Source organism: Trachurus trachurus (genome assembly GCF_905171665.1).
Source record: "Trachurus trachurus genome assembly, chromosome: 15".
Lineage (NCBI taxonomy): Eukaryota > Metazoa > Chordata > Actinopteri > Carangiformes > Carangidae > Trachurus > Trachurus trachurus.
Genome location: NC_139906.1, coordinates 18,010,031 through 18,024,487, shown reverse-complemented (window position 1 = coordinate 18,024,487; position 14,457 = coordinate 18,010,031). Strand labels below are relative to the sequence as shown.

Sequence of the window (14,457 nt, the reverse complement as noted above, 5' to 3'; positions counted from 1 at the left end):
CGCCAGTGATTACGACTACTTCACAAGACTAGGTCCGGCTGGCAACAGATTTTTACATAATGGCAGCGGATAGTGCTCACTCTTGAATTGTCCAAAACACACACTATGAAACATCCAAATACGTCCATACTGCTCGTCCGTACTGACCCAAGTGTCCTGAAGCTGCGACATGAAAAAGTTAACTTTATCTCTGTTTTTAGCCTTGTTGGAGTAGTAGCTCCCAGTGGCTCTGCTGACGTTTGTGCGCATGTGCAAGATTTGCTGCGAGATGTTCTTCTGTGTTTACATCATACATCCAGTGGTTTACAATAACTAACGAACATCTTGCAGCAAATCTCGCGCATCTGATTGGAGCAATATTTATTGCAAATGTGTCTAACTAAACGGCAGCAGACACTGTGGTGTCTGAATCTGAGATTAGGACTCAAACCTCATTATTCCTCGCTGAAGGTGTCAGGGATTGTGGGTGATACCCCCGTGACATAATCACATCTCTGCACAGTATTGAAACATTAATTTAAAGCAGATCCATAATGTCTACCTCATATCAGGTTTTTCCCTATTGTTCACCTGGTGAAATCTGGATGCATAGTAAAAAATGCCTTCTGCAGATTACTATTGTGGCCATGCATTGTTCAAAAACCTTTTTTAAAGAAAGATACATTTGCTATGGTACACCTGTATAACTGTGCACACTAAGTCGAGAGGAAAGACAGCCTTTTCATAACTCATTAACTAATAAAAGAATAATTTTCCTAACAAAGATCACTCTGAGTAAATGAAGCACTTACATAGTGCACTGGTTGAGTGAAGTGTCTGTGTGATGCCAGGAAGAAGGAGAAAATGATCCTCTGAACAGGTGTGAATCCACAGAGACGAGAGTTGGAGAAGGAGCTAAACATCATAACAACCAGAACGTTTCTGTCAGAGACAGCGGCTAGAAGTGAGGCTATTATTGGAGTGTTAAAGCCCTGTGGTTGTGGAGACCCTCTGAGTGCTAAGCTCTGCTGTCACACAGTGGTGGATCCATTCAATTACATCTGAAAAGTGACGCCTAATGTGAGTACAGTAAAAGAAACAAAGAGCAGGCCAGAAGCAATACAGTCGATGCAGTTTGGTTTATTGGTAATTTACTGTATGAGAACACACCATAAACATGTGGATAAAACAGAGGTTTTATCAACGATGCATTTTGGAGGTCACTTCATTAAGGGTTTACTTGGCCCCTTCGCAGCCTTCCTCCCTACATTCGGATCAAGGTCACAAGAGAAAAAAAGAAAGATTAATATCTCCACAAGAAGAGAAAAATCATATAGCCTATTTTGTGTGGAGTGCAAACAGAGTGTTTTATCTGTTGATCATAATGAAAGGCATGAAAAACTTACTTGAAACAGCAGCCCAAGCCATGTGGGTAACAAGTGCAGGCCATGCAGTCTGTCGCCCAACGAGTGTGAAATTCATACTGGTTTCCATCAGAGTCCACACAAGCTGCATGTGAGGATAAACATATTGTAATAGATCTGCTGCAGTGAATCATCCTCGGTGTATTCAGATGTGTGCATGGGTCTGGTTCTACAGTATGTAAAGTTGTATCTCTACAGTTTGTGTTCATGGCCACTCACCCGCGTCCCCTTTGTTCGACTCAAAGGAGCAGTAGGAGTGGCACAGGACAATCAGTCCCAAAAGACAAACAAGCACTTGGAAAGATGCCTTAAGATGTAAACACATGACATCAATAAACATGGTGCATGTTTATCCATATCTAAAATTACATACAATTTTTTTCTTATCTTAAAAAATTCAACACTGATTCAAGACCATGGAAGACTTTCCTAATTGAAATGTGAGGTGTAAAATACTCACCATACTCAGGTGTGATGTGATCCAATGAACAGGACAACGGTGTGTCAGGGTGCTCTGATGGTGGCTTTATATCTAAGATGTGCCCCCCTGCAGCATTATTATTGTTTCAATATTAATGTGACTCAAATATTTGTTTAAGGTGGGAGAAAGCAGCAATTTCTTATGTGATCTTAATTATATGTCTGACGGCATCCCTCGCTGAATCATGACTTTTTCACCAATAACAGACATATATTTCCACTAACACAAGGAAGCTGGATTTTAGAAACATTATTCACTTTATTTAATAAAAGTAAATAGGAGCACATTAGTGAAAAACAGCAGAAGAAACTGTTGTCAAACATTGAATTTCATGTCCAGATATTTAGTTCAGTTTAAAGGAGCATTATCGCAAATACAGCAGTAATAGCATAAAATAAGCTGAAATATGCAAAAGATGGGTCGGGGGGAGCCATAACTAAATTTACAAAAAAAATCGCCAACAGTATAGTGTCCGTGGGGCAAATGCAGCATTTGTCTTTGTTATGATCCAAGCCGGCCCGGTGCTTGCTGCGTTCAATTGCACTCGGAACTCGCAAATCCGACCTCCGAACCGGAAAAATGCAACAGTAAATAGTAATGTAGCAGTGTTAGGCTGCTCACAGTCACTGAATCGCTCGGTAGAACACTTTGTCTCCACGTCCCTGTGTCTTTCTTCAGCTGTCCTCTCAGCGTTATTAAGGAGGAGGAAGTTGCAGTTGCTGTTGTTGTCGTTGTTGTGGTTGTGCGCGACGTAGAGCTGCCGCTTCCACTAGCTAGTTTTCTTTTTCCCGCGATTGCACGTTCATTCAGCCTGGTGAGGGAGGAGGAGGAGGGGGGGGCGGGGGGGGGGCTAAACGAGGCTGCTCTCTCTCTCTCTGACAGCTGCCCACTTGTTTATATCTGATAAGCTCCGCCTGGCTCCATCTAGTGGCCGAATTAAGAATTTGGATTTGCAATAATGCTCCTTTAACTGAATGAGATACACTTAAATAGTATTGTATTACCATTCTGTGAAATAGGCCTATCACTAAACATATCTAAGATTAAGAGTTGAAGCAAAAATTCAAAGAGAAAAAAAAATACTCAGTGACCGAGAGAGCTCTTTCAGTAGCCTAGTGAAGAGAACGTGTTTGGGAACATGTCATCCCGACAACTCCCAATCATGTAAATCCTGATCAATTTCCTTCAATAAATGTTGAGAAATTAGAAAGACAAATATTGATTGAACCTGAATCATCAATGCGGTGAGATATCAATAATCAAAATAATGATCTTAAGGCAAATAACTGTGTGAGAAAATGTCTCCATATGCCATCTCTTGGTCTCTTCAAAAATTAAATTAGACTAGTTTATTTAGCCTTGAGCGTGCAATTTAATGTTAGAGGAGCAGTTTAACATTTTATAGTCAGATGAGAGGTTAGACGATGCTTTCACACAGTATCTGTCCATGAAGTTATGGCCAGGAGGCAGTTTAGCGTATTTTATCAGATCAGGAAACAGAAGGAAACAGCTACCGGTAATCTGGTTCTGTCCAAAGGGGAGAGCGGAGCACGTCCTAACGCAGGTCAGTTGTAACACGGACATTTGAAGTGGTGACACTGGGTCCCTCTCAAAATGCTTTTGGCTAGTTACCCACCAGCATCAATATGAAATGCAATTCAACAAAGTTAAGCGATGAAGAGTGTTTTCAGTCGACTTAAGTAAATTCCTTTGTCATACATGTCTTTCGATTACTTAGCTGCTTGTGTAAGTCAGCAAATTTAATTATGTATGTTCTTATTAACTGTCTTGTTGTCTAAAACAAAACGTTGATTTAAAGGGACAGTATGTAGCCTAGCTTATTTGGCTTTTTATTAGCAAAAATCAAATATTGCTTTCATAAATAGCCTACCGAAGTCTAATCACAACCGCATACAAATGAAAGCTGACTCTTAATAAGTTGTTTACAAATACATAGGTGGCCGGTGCACCCACCGCGGGGCTGTCATGTTGGATCGCCATCTTTGAATACTGTACGCAAATGCGGACAACCTGGCTCAAACCCAAACGCACTATTGAGTGTCTGTGCTTGTGCCCCCAGAGGATGATCAATGATGTAGTTGTTTTTGTTTTTTCTGGTGCTAGTTAGCAGCAGCTAGGCTACATCTTACAATGTTGAACTGTTGTTATACAAAGTGCAGCCAAACACCAGGCTGAAGAGAAGGACAGCAGAGGCTCCTCTGACAGCTGTGGGCTGGAGAGCACAGCAACCCACGTCCTTTTTTCTGCATAACTGGCACATCCTGTAAGTCCTCCTGTGTAACTTTTTGCTGTGAAATATGACTGAAGGCACGAGTGGAAGTCTGCATGTGTGTTAAAAAAAAAGAAAAAAAGGTTTAAAAACCAAAAGTAATTGGTCAGATATATTGTTATCAGTTAGCGGTTAGTTTGCAAACTTGTTTGTCCTCGGCGGCCACTGTCACTTTGCCGACGGGAGGGGTGAGCGAGGGAGCGCTGCAGAATCTGAACGCTGGATGTTATGGTTTAGCCCCAATACTAGCCTACGTACTGAGGCTTTAAATCACGTTACCAACTTCCTGAAAATGTTAGCTAGGCTTTAATAAAATGTCACACAGCGGGGTTGGTAACCCAGCCGGTTACGTGCAACGATAATAAAACATCCTACAGGCCTATTCAGACTTTATTGACTGCTACATTGTTGTTTACTCTTTGACTCTTGTTCATTTTGAACAAAATTTCTTCTATTTAAGCCATATTTTGTTGGCTACATGTGTCCACATCAGCACAGATCAATATTCTAAAATGCAGGGGTGGAAAGTAACGAGTTACATTTACTCAAGTTACTGTAATTAAGTAGCTTTTTTGTGTACTTGTACTTTTTTGAGTAATTTTTAAAATCAGTTTTACTTGAGTACATATTGTTGGAAGAAATTTACTTAGTTACATTTTAAATAGCTTAAGTTACAAAGTAAAAAATATATAACTCTGTGTGGGTTGTCAAAAGTAGCTACGCTGCTGCCGCCTCTCTCTCTCTCTCTCTCTCTCCCTGCACAGACGCACACAGCAGCAGGCAGGTACACACCTCTTTCCCCCTCACCGCTACGTGAGTTTGTGCATAACAGGGCTCGTCGCTATTGTTGTCTTAATATTAGCCATTAGCCACAGCTAGCGGTTAAAAGCTGACGTTAATGATTGAAGACAACGTTATCAGGCATGTCCATCTATTCGGCTACGTTTATGGTGACCGTGCCAGACACACCGGGGCTGAAGGCCGGACCGGCAGTCCGTTGATGTAGGAGCCCAGTCAGATCCATGGCCATGCTCAAAGGAACAGACAAGCAGCAACCCACTGCTTCAGAGCAGTTACAGTAAAGAGGCAAGAGAGAGAGAACCTACAGTAACCCCCCCCCCCCCCTCCTCCTCCTCCTTGAGAGCAGACAGGAAAGACAGTAAAAAAAAAACAGGTGTGTGTGAGTGAAAGAGGGAGAGAGAGATTTTTCTTTTCTTTTTTTATCCGTATTGAAAATGGTATTGAGTATCGAATATTTTCCTTAATATCGAGATTGAGTTGAAAATGTTAGTATCATGATCATGATCGTGACAACCTTAGGCCAGTAACTGTAACTGTCCATCTGATTGGCTCTGGACAACTGCAGTGTCAGAAGGTCAGAATCAAGTTGGTGCCACAGGAGCTAAAAGATGATGGAGACCAGTGTATCGATGGAGAAGGGGCAAATTTGAAACACAGAGACATGCACGGAGAATGTTAGGCCAATCTCTGGCCATTATACCCCCCCCCCCCCCCCCCCCCCCCCCAAAAAAAAAAAAGTAACTAAGTAACTTGTACTCTGAGTAAATTTTAAATGAACTACTTTTTACTTTTACTTGAGTAGATTTTTACACCAGTACTTTTACTTTTACTTGAGTAAAATTTCATCAAGGTAACTGTACTTTTACTTGAGTAGATTTTTTTGGTACTCTTTCCACCCCTGCTAAAATGTAATCCGATTAGCGGTAGGGGAGACCGGGGTTGGTTGGCACACTTTTCACTCTTTGCCATAGCACTCTGGCATCATTTATGTGAGAATATTCAAACCAGCATTAAATGAAAGGTTAAGGTGTCAGCTTTAACTAAACACATTTCAATGTCCACAGTTATATTCTAAAATCTATTTATTTATGAATGAAATCATACTGCGCACTTGTGCCAACCAGCCCCGACACGGGATTGGTTGGCACACTTTGTGGGGTTGGTTGGCACAATATAAAAATGAATGGATGAAGCAACCAATATAATAATAAATTGGAAATTTAATTCTAATATTTTCAAATTTAAGAAGTTAGCATGTATATGCATGCATATATTTGCATGTATAACACTAAAACAGGGCATTTAAGGCCACGAACAAGATAACACGTACACAGAACATCAAACAGTAAATGATTTGAGCTTTTTTTTTTTTTTTTAACAGAAAATATTCAATGAACATATAATTTATTCTTAAATATAGCATATCACCTCTTTGTATTTGTATTTATTTCCATCTCACTGTGTTTTAGATTTGCGGTGTGGGGTGGATGCAGATTATTTACATTAAGGCCTATATAGAATCACTGGAATTACAGTATTGGCATATGTAGGCTTTGTGGCCCATTTCACTGCATAAGTCATGTGCTCATTTCTTGCACTCAGTGCACTGAATTGTATAAAATTATGTTTAATCACATTTAATAATGTATACTGCATGTTGGGGTTGGTTTGTGTGTGCCAACCAACCCCGACATGAGTGTGCCAACCAACCCCGACCAAAACAAACCCACTTTTGTGAATATATGATGTTGCCCAGGTAACATCACTCATCAAAGACTTTCAAGTTTCATATCAAATTGAAGCTGACTCCTATCTCTACAAACTGGAAGTAACACATTTCCAATATCTTTATCCAAAGCAATTTTATAACACTTTAAGTGCGGGGGGCAATTTTTTACTTTTGGTACTAAAAAACTGATATTTTGCCCTCAGCAAAAAAGTGAGTGAGTTTCAGATGTTTTAACAAACTAGATAAGTGCAGCTCAAAAAGATGATCATTTTGATGTCACATTTGTGAGTATGTGACCAACAGGAGGCCAGAAAACAGGGGTGTGCCAACCAATCCCTGTAGCCAACCAACCCCGGTCTCCCCTACTTTGTAGTTTCTTTTCCCCTTAACACTGTCACTCTGAATACAAACCTATAGGACATTGATAGAATTGATATAGATAGAATTTTATGAAATGATTTGCATGAAACAGTTCAGGGAGGGAAGGCAGGTGTAATGTCACCAGTAACCAGATGTAACAAACAGCTGCACAGAGCTGAGGAACCATGAGCACCAGCAGGAAAAAAAAAAGACCCGTTAATGGACAAATTTGAACAGTGACGTGGCACTAATGCACATCCACCATGTGGTTGTTTGTGATCAGTCGCCTCCAGAGCAAAATCTCTGCAGAATAAGGAACACTGTGACCTGGCACTGCTCTCTATTGTTTTCTTCCTCTGAGAAGTGTAAATGACAAAGTAGTGCTCTTTAACAGGGAGATGAGAGATAGCTGAACATCATTTTCCTTAGACCAGATTCCACCACTGCATCATTACCTACATTTCATCAAACCTCATTATTCCCATACATAGTGCGCTGGTTGAGTGAAGTGTCTGTGTGATGCCAGGAAGACGGAGAAAATGATCCTCTGAACAGGTGTGAATCCACAGAGACGAGAGTTGGAGAAGGAGCTAAACATCATAACAACCAGAACGTTTCTGTCAGAGACAGCGGCTAGAAGTGAGGCTATTATTGGAGTGTTAAAGCCCTGTGGTTGTGGAGACCCTCTGAGTGCTAAGCTCTGCTGTCACACAGTGGTGAATCCATTCAATTACATCTGAAAAGTGACTCCTAATGGCCCTCATTTATCAAACTTGCGCAGGATCTGGTGTAGATTCTGGTGTAAATATCAGTGTACGCCAAGTGTCACGTGTGATTTACTAAAAGTGTGTACGCTGCTGATTTCGGCGTAGAACCGGCGTGGTGGTGATGAATCCGGCGGCTGGAAACGAGCGTCATTTAAATGTCACGCCCCGATATATTCCGGCTTTAGAGGCGTCGCCCTGCCCCTTTTACGACATGGAGACACGGAAGACGGCCAAGAAGAGAGACTTTACCGACATTACCGCGTTGAACAGGGAGAGGGCGGCAACATTAACTATCTGGAATAGATTTTGTGATTGATAAGCGTCATCCCGGATGGAGGCTGCAGACGCACGTGTCACTGACCACGTCAGGAAAACCAGCGATCTCATGAAATGCTCCTGCAGTTTACTAAACACAAGTGACTGAGGAGAAATCATAGGCATATTACTGCTGCGAACGCGACTTTATGACCATCAGCACCGCTGGCATGGTTCAGCTGATGGAGGGATGTGAAACACCGGCCCGATCTCCCGCTGACAGGTCCCGGTGACGGGGAAAAAAAAAAAAAACACTCCGCCGCGGAGATCAGCTGCACCTGGACAGGTAGCGGAGCCCCCCCCCGCCGCTCCGGTGTCCGGCAGAGAGAGAGACTGAGGAGCCGTCCGGTCATGCTCTGGTGCAGGAGATGTTGGAAGTTTGTGTGTGTGATCTAACAATAACAGGTCTGTCTGTCATTCACTGTTTCTGTTTACACAGCTGATTACATCTGTCACGTCGTGGTTTTTAATTCATCTCAGTTGCTCAAAATAAAAGTCGAGTTAAATTTTCAACACGGACTTGGTTGTAGCGTTTCTTTTTTTTTTTTTTGCTACTTTTTATCTTTTTATCAATATAAACAACAACAACATGTGGTCCACATCGCTGCGTTATTAGACTATGGTTTAATAATCGTTCTGACACAGCAGCACTCGTTCCTGCATGTTCTACGCTGGTTCCAAATGTGCGTACACCTGGTCAGAGCTGGCGTGAGATTTGTGCGTACCGTACGCTCACACTCAGATTAATAAATGCCGATCCTTGCGGTGAATTTGGTGTACACCCATTTTTTTGGTGTACGCAAGTTTCATAAATGAGGGCCAATGTGAGTACAGTAAAAGAAACAAAGAGCAGGCCAGAAGCAATACAGTCGATGCAGTTTGGTTTATTGGTAATTTACTGTACGAGAACACACCATAAACATGTGGATAAAACAGAGGTTTTATCAACGATGCATTTTGGAGGTCACTTCATTAAGGGTTTACTCGGGAATGGCCCCCAAGCACTCCTCCACGCTACAGTCGGATCAAGATCACAAGAGAAAAAAGAAAGATTAATATCTCCACAAGAAGAGAAAAATCATAGCCTATTTTGTGTGGAGTGCAAACAGAGTGTTTTATCTGTTGATCATAATGAAAGGCATGAAAAACTTACTTGAAACAGCAGCCCATGCCATGTGTGTAACAAGTGCATTCCATGCAGTCTGCCTTCCAGGTAGTGTGAACTTCATACTGTTTTCCATCAACGTCCACACAAGCTGCATGTGAGGATAAACATATTGTAATAGATCTGCTGCAGTGAATCATCCTCAGTGTGTTCAGATGTGTGCATGGGTCTGGTTCTACAGTATGTAAAGTTGTATCTCTACAGTTTGTGTTCATGGCCACTCACCCTGCTGTTCCTCGTTCCCTACGTTCGGCAAAAAGAAGCAGGTGGAGTGGCACAGGACAACCAGTCCCAAAAGACAAACAAGCACTTGGAAAGATGCCTTAAGATGTAAACACATGACATCACTAAACATGGTGCATGTTTATCCATATCTAAAATTACATTAAATGTTTCTTATCTTAAAAAGTTCAACACTGATTCAAGACCATGGAAGACTTTCCCAATTGAAATGTGAGGTGTAAAATACTCACCATCCTCAGGTGTGATGTGACCCAATGAACAGGACAACGGTGTGTCAGGGTGCTCTGGTGGTGGCTTTATATCTAAGATGTGCCCCCCTGCAGCATTATTATTGTTTCAATATTAATATGACTCAAATATTTGTTTAAGGTGGGAGAAAGCAGCAATTTCTTATGTGATCTTAATTATATGTCTGAAGGCATCCCTCGCTGAATCATGACATTTTCACCAATAACAGACATATATTTCCACTAACACAAGGAAGCTGGATTTTAGAAACATTATTCACTTTATTTGATAAAAGTAAATAAAAGCACATGAGTGAAAAAAACAGCAGAAGAAACTATGGTCAAACATTGAATTTCATGTCCAGATATTTGGTTCAGTTTAACTGTGAATGAGACACACTTCAACAGTGACCATTCTGTGAAATAGGCCTATAACTAAACATAACTAAGATTAATAGTTGAAGCAAAAATTCAAAGAGAAAAAAAAGAATCCTCAGTGACCGAGAGAGCTCTTTCAGTAGCCTAGTGAAGAGAACGGCAGACTGGCATGGGAACAACAAACTCCCAACCATGTAAATCCTGATTCAAGAGACATTAGAAGGACAAATATTGATTGAACCTGAAATATCAATGTGTCGAGATATCAATAATCAAAATAATAATCTTAAGGCAAATAACTGTGTGAGAAAATGTCTCCATCTGCCAAAATTTAATTTGTTTATTTAGCCTTTAGCGTGCAATTTAATGTCAGAGGAACATTTTATAGTCAGATGAGAGGTTAGACGATGCTTTCACACAGATTATAGTACCTAATTACATTACCGGTAGGACTCGTAGTTTTTTCCCTCAACACTGTCACTCTGAATACAGTATAGGATATTGATAGAATTGATATAGATAGAATTTCATGAAATTGTTTGCATGATCAGTCGCCTCCAGAGCAAAATCTCTGCAGAATAAGGAACACTGTGACCTGGCACTGCTCTCTATCATATTCTTGTTTTCTTCCTCAGAGAAATGTAAACGACAAAGTAGTGCTCTTTAAAGCAGAAGTAAGCGGAATATTTGTGTTAATATAAGTCTTAAATAGTTATATCTTCCGACGGCAATCACTTACATAGAGTGTTTGGACCAAAACACGGGTCTGTCAGTCACTCTGCTCTGCTGTAAGCCGAGGAGAAAACTTTCCTTGTATCCTACAACCTTTATCCAATGAGGAGAGAGAATGGCATGAAGGGCTGTGTGTGCAGCCAAGGGATGCGTGTGAATGTGGCGACGTAGGGACGAGGACCAATAGATCCATGACAAGGGCAGGGACTGCTGCCAACTCCATCCGCTGACAAGAAGTTAGCCAAAACGACATCGCTTACTTCTACTTTAACAGGGAGATGAGAGATATCTGAACATCATTTTCCTCCACCACTGCACCATTACATTTGTTGTGGAAATGTATACCTGCCTGTGGAGAGTCAAAAAACAAGACCAATGAAATATCATGCACAATGATTTATATGTAGCTGATATCGTATCTGGCCCTCTGCGTTGTGTTTCTCACAGCCTGCCCTAGATGGGGTTCGAACTCTAGTCTCCTGCACGGCAGGCGACGATGCTAACCGCTTCGCCAAGAGGTTAATAACCGCTTGGCGAAGTGGTTAGCACGTCCTTTATGGGTGGAGTGAGTGCACATCCGTTACATATAGAGAAGGGACACAACCAACACAGAACCATACGGCAGTCTATGAGCTCAGGGTTGTGCCCACTGAGCAGTGGTTGCAGCCACTGTTCCCTGTAAGGTGTTTTACTGCGCAATTGCGCACTGTTCCCCACCTCTTTGCGCAGAAGACAAAAAAAGTTGCGCACTCGAATATCCCCGACTAGTTTACGGATTATTTCTCCCTAATGTGCGCTTCGAATTGTGAAATGTATGACCTCTGTAGGCGTTTATCACTGCAATGAGTGACAGGTTACAGGGTGCTGTCAGCCAGTGATCATTAAAAAAACATGCCCACGAGGCGCTGCCCAGCCAATACGCAGCGGTTGTTTAGCTTGAAAGCCAATCAATGTGTTATGACGAGTAGCCGCTGTTGTGGCGTTTTTGTTATTGCATAGCAATGGCTAAACGGGAGGGTTGTGAGACTGCCTGAAAGGTAAAGAAAAAACGCGCATCGTTGAAAGTGGAGTGGCTGTCACAGTCTGTGGTACAAATACGGACGAGGGAACACCGGTGAAAGTCGGCGAGATTTTTTTTCTTTTTCAACCGAGACTGGAGTCGTTTGCAAGACGTGCAGTGACGCAAAAGTAAAAGGCGAGTTTTCAGAATGGGAAAGTGTGGAGTGGACAATGTTTCCAGCGGCGTCATGTCAATAGAAACGAGGGGGCACGTGCACCCGCAGACTTGAGGGATAATTTCTTTTTTCTTACATTACCTTACTTATTATTTTACCATCTAGCTATGATCAGTGGTCATATTGAGTGAAATCTATTACAAATAATGGAAAGTCCGCTTGCTTTTCTGCTGGTTTGCTAGCAGTCCCTGGCCATGTGCATTATTTTTAAATTAAGTCGCAAAAAAATCAATACATGGCCACGTGCATCTGTTTACAAAGAAGCTGCGAAAAATCAATATATGGCCATGTGCATTTGTTTACAAGAAGCTGCCTAAAATCAATACATGGAGCTGTGAAATAACAGTTACAGTTCATTACAATTTTGCAAGCTCTCTCTCTCACACACTCACACACTCTCTCTCTCACACACACACACACACACACACACACACACACACACACACACACACACACACACACACACACACTTGGGTCTGTAAAGTGCAACTACAATTTAAGATTTTGCTTTAAAATTATTTGTACTGTTCATATCAAGAATGCTAGTGCCAAGAGTTGATGACATGTTAGTTATTTTTTGACATAATTGTTCATATGGCAATAAATGCAAAATCTATTTTGCCAAAACAATATTGTATTTTGTTATCATTAACTGTAACTGGAGTAGTAATGTTGTCAAAATAATCTGTTATTAATCATTATATTATACCATATATATATATATATATATATATATATATATATATACACACACATTAATCATGATATTTGGATTTGGAGAGGTGAGGCCATAGCACCAGCATGTGGACGTACTATGCTTGAGCTGTCGCTCACAGTCACTCAAGCGGGTCATCAGGGGAGTTGAATTTCTGCTCAGGAGTTTTGAAAATTAGAGGGAACATTGGTTGCAGCCCCTTCTGATACTTCTCATTCCTAGTCATAAGATGAGTTCAGGGTGCGATACTCAATGGATGTGTGTCCCACAAGTGATGTTGTGGCAACCCCCTTTGTTGCTTTACCTATAGGAATTTACAACATAGATCAGTTGAGAACAAGGTTATGTACAGAGTTCATCCTTTTGCCCTCCTCATCCCAGGGTTACTGCAGTCAGGGCTTGGTTGAACGAACTCTACAGGTTTCATGGGATGGATTTTCATATAATGGCGGCAGATTGTGCTCACTTTTGAATCGTCCAAAACACACACTATGAAACATCCAAATACCTCCATACTGCTCGTCCGTATACTGACCCAAGTGCCCTGAAGCTGCGACATGAAAAAGTTGTTCGGAAAAAAATAACTTGATCTCTGTTTTTAGCCTTGTTGTAGTAGTAGCTCTCAGTCATGGACGGGTACAGAGTATTTTCTGGTGGGGGGCACAGAGGGTAACAACAGTGAATCTTGGGGGGAGGGGGGGGGCACACAGTTTTTGTTACTTTTGGGGGCACACAGGGTGGCCAATCAGATTTCAGGGGGGGCAGGTACCCCCCTGTGCCACCATGGAAGACCCGCCCCTGCTCCCAGTGGCTCTGTTGATGTTTGTGCGCATCATGAGCAAGATTTGCTGTGAGATGTTCTTCCGTGTTTACATCATACATCCATTGGTTTACAATGACTAACGAACATCTTGCAGCAAATCTCGCACATCTGTTGTATTGGATCAATATTTATTGCAAATGTGTTTAAATAAACGGCAGCGGACACTGTGGTGTCTGAATCTGAGATAAGGACTCAAACCTCATTATTCCTCGCTGAAGGTGTCAGGGATTGTGGGTGATACCCCCGTGACATAATCACATCTCTGCACAGTATTGAAATATTCATTTAGAGCAGATCCATAATGTCTACCTTATATCAGGTTTTTCCCTATTGTTCACCTGGTGAAATCTGGATGCATAGTAAAAAATGCCTTCTGCAGATTACTATTGTGTCCATGCATCGTTCAAACACATTTTTTTAATGAAAGATACATTTGCTATGGTACACCTGCATAACTGTGCACACTAAGTCGAGAGGAAAGACAGCCTTTTCATAACTCATTAACTAATAAAAGAATAATTTTCCTAACAAAGATCACTCTGAGTAAATGAAGCACTTACAGTACATAGTGCGCTGCTTGAGTGAAGTGTCTGTGTGATGCCAGGAAGAAGGAGAAAATGATCCTCTGAACAGGTGTGAATACACAGAGACGAGAGTTGGAGAAGGAGCTAAACATCATAACAACCAGAACGTTTCTGTCAGAGACAGCGGCTAGAAGTGAGGCTATTATTGGAGTGTTAAAGCCCTGTGGTTGTGGAGACCCTCTGAGTGCTAAGCTCTGCTGTCACACAGT

General features: G+C 41.6%; 1 long non-coding RNA gene across 1 annotated transcript; it reads right to left on the bottom strand.

Moving 5' to 3' along the window:
- Positions 1-9,014: 9,014 nt before the first annotated feature.
- On the bottom strand, positions 9,015-9,817 carry LOC310998158. Its single transcript, XR_014595977.1, has 4 exons — positions 9,785-9,817; positions 9,537-9,633; positions 9,300-9,402; positions 9,015-9,160 (listed from the first exon to the last, which is right to left on the bottom strand). It is a non-coding gene; the product is annotated as an uncharacterized lncRNA (long non-coding RNA).
- Positions 9,818-14,457: the final 4,640 nt, after the last annotated feature.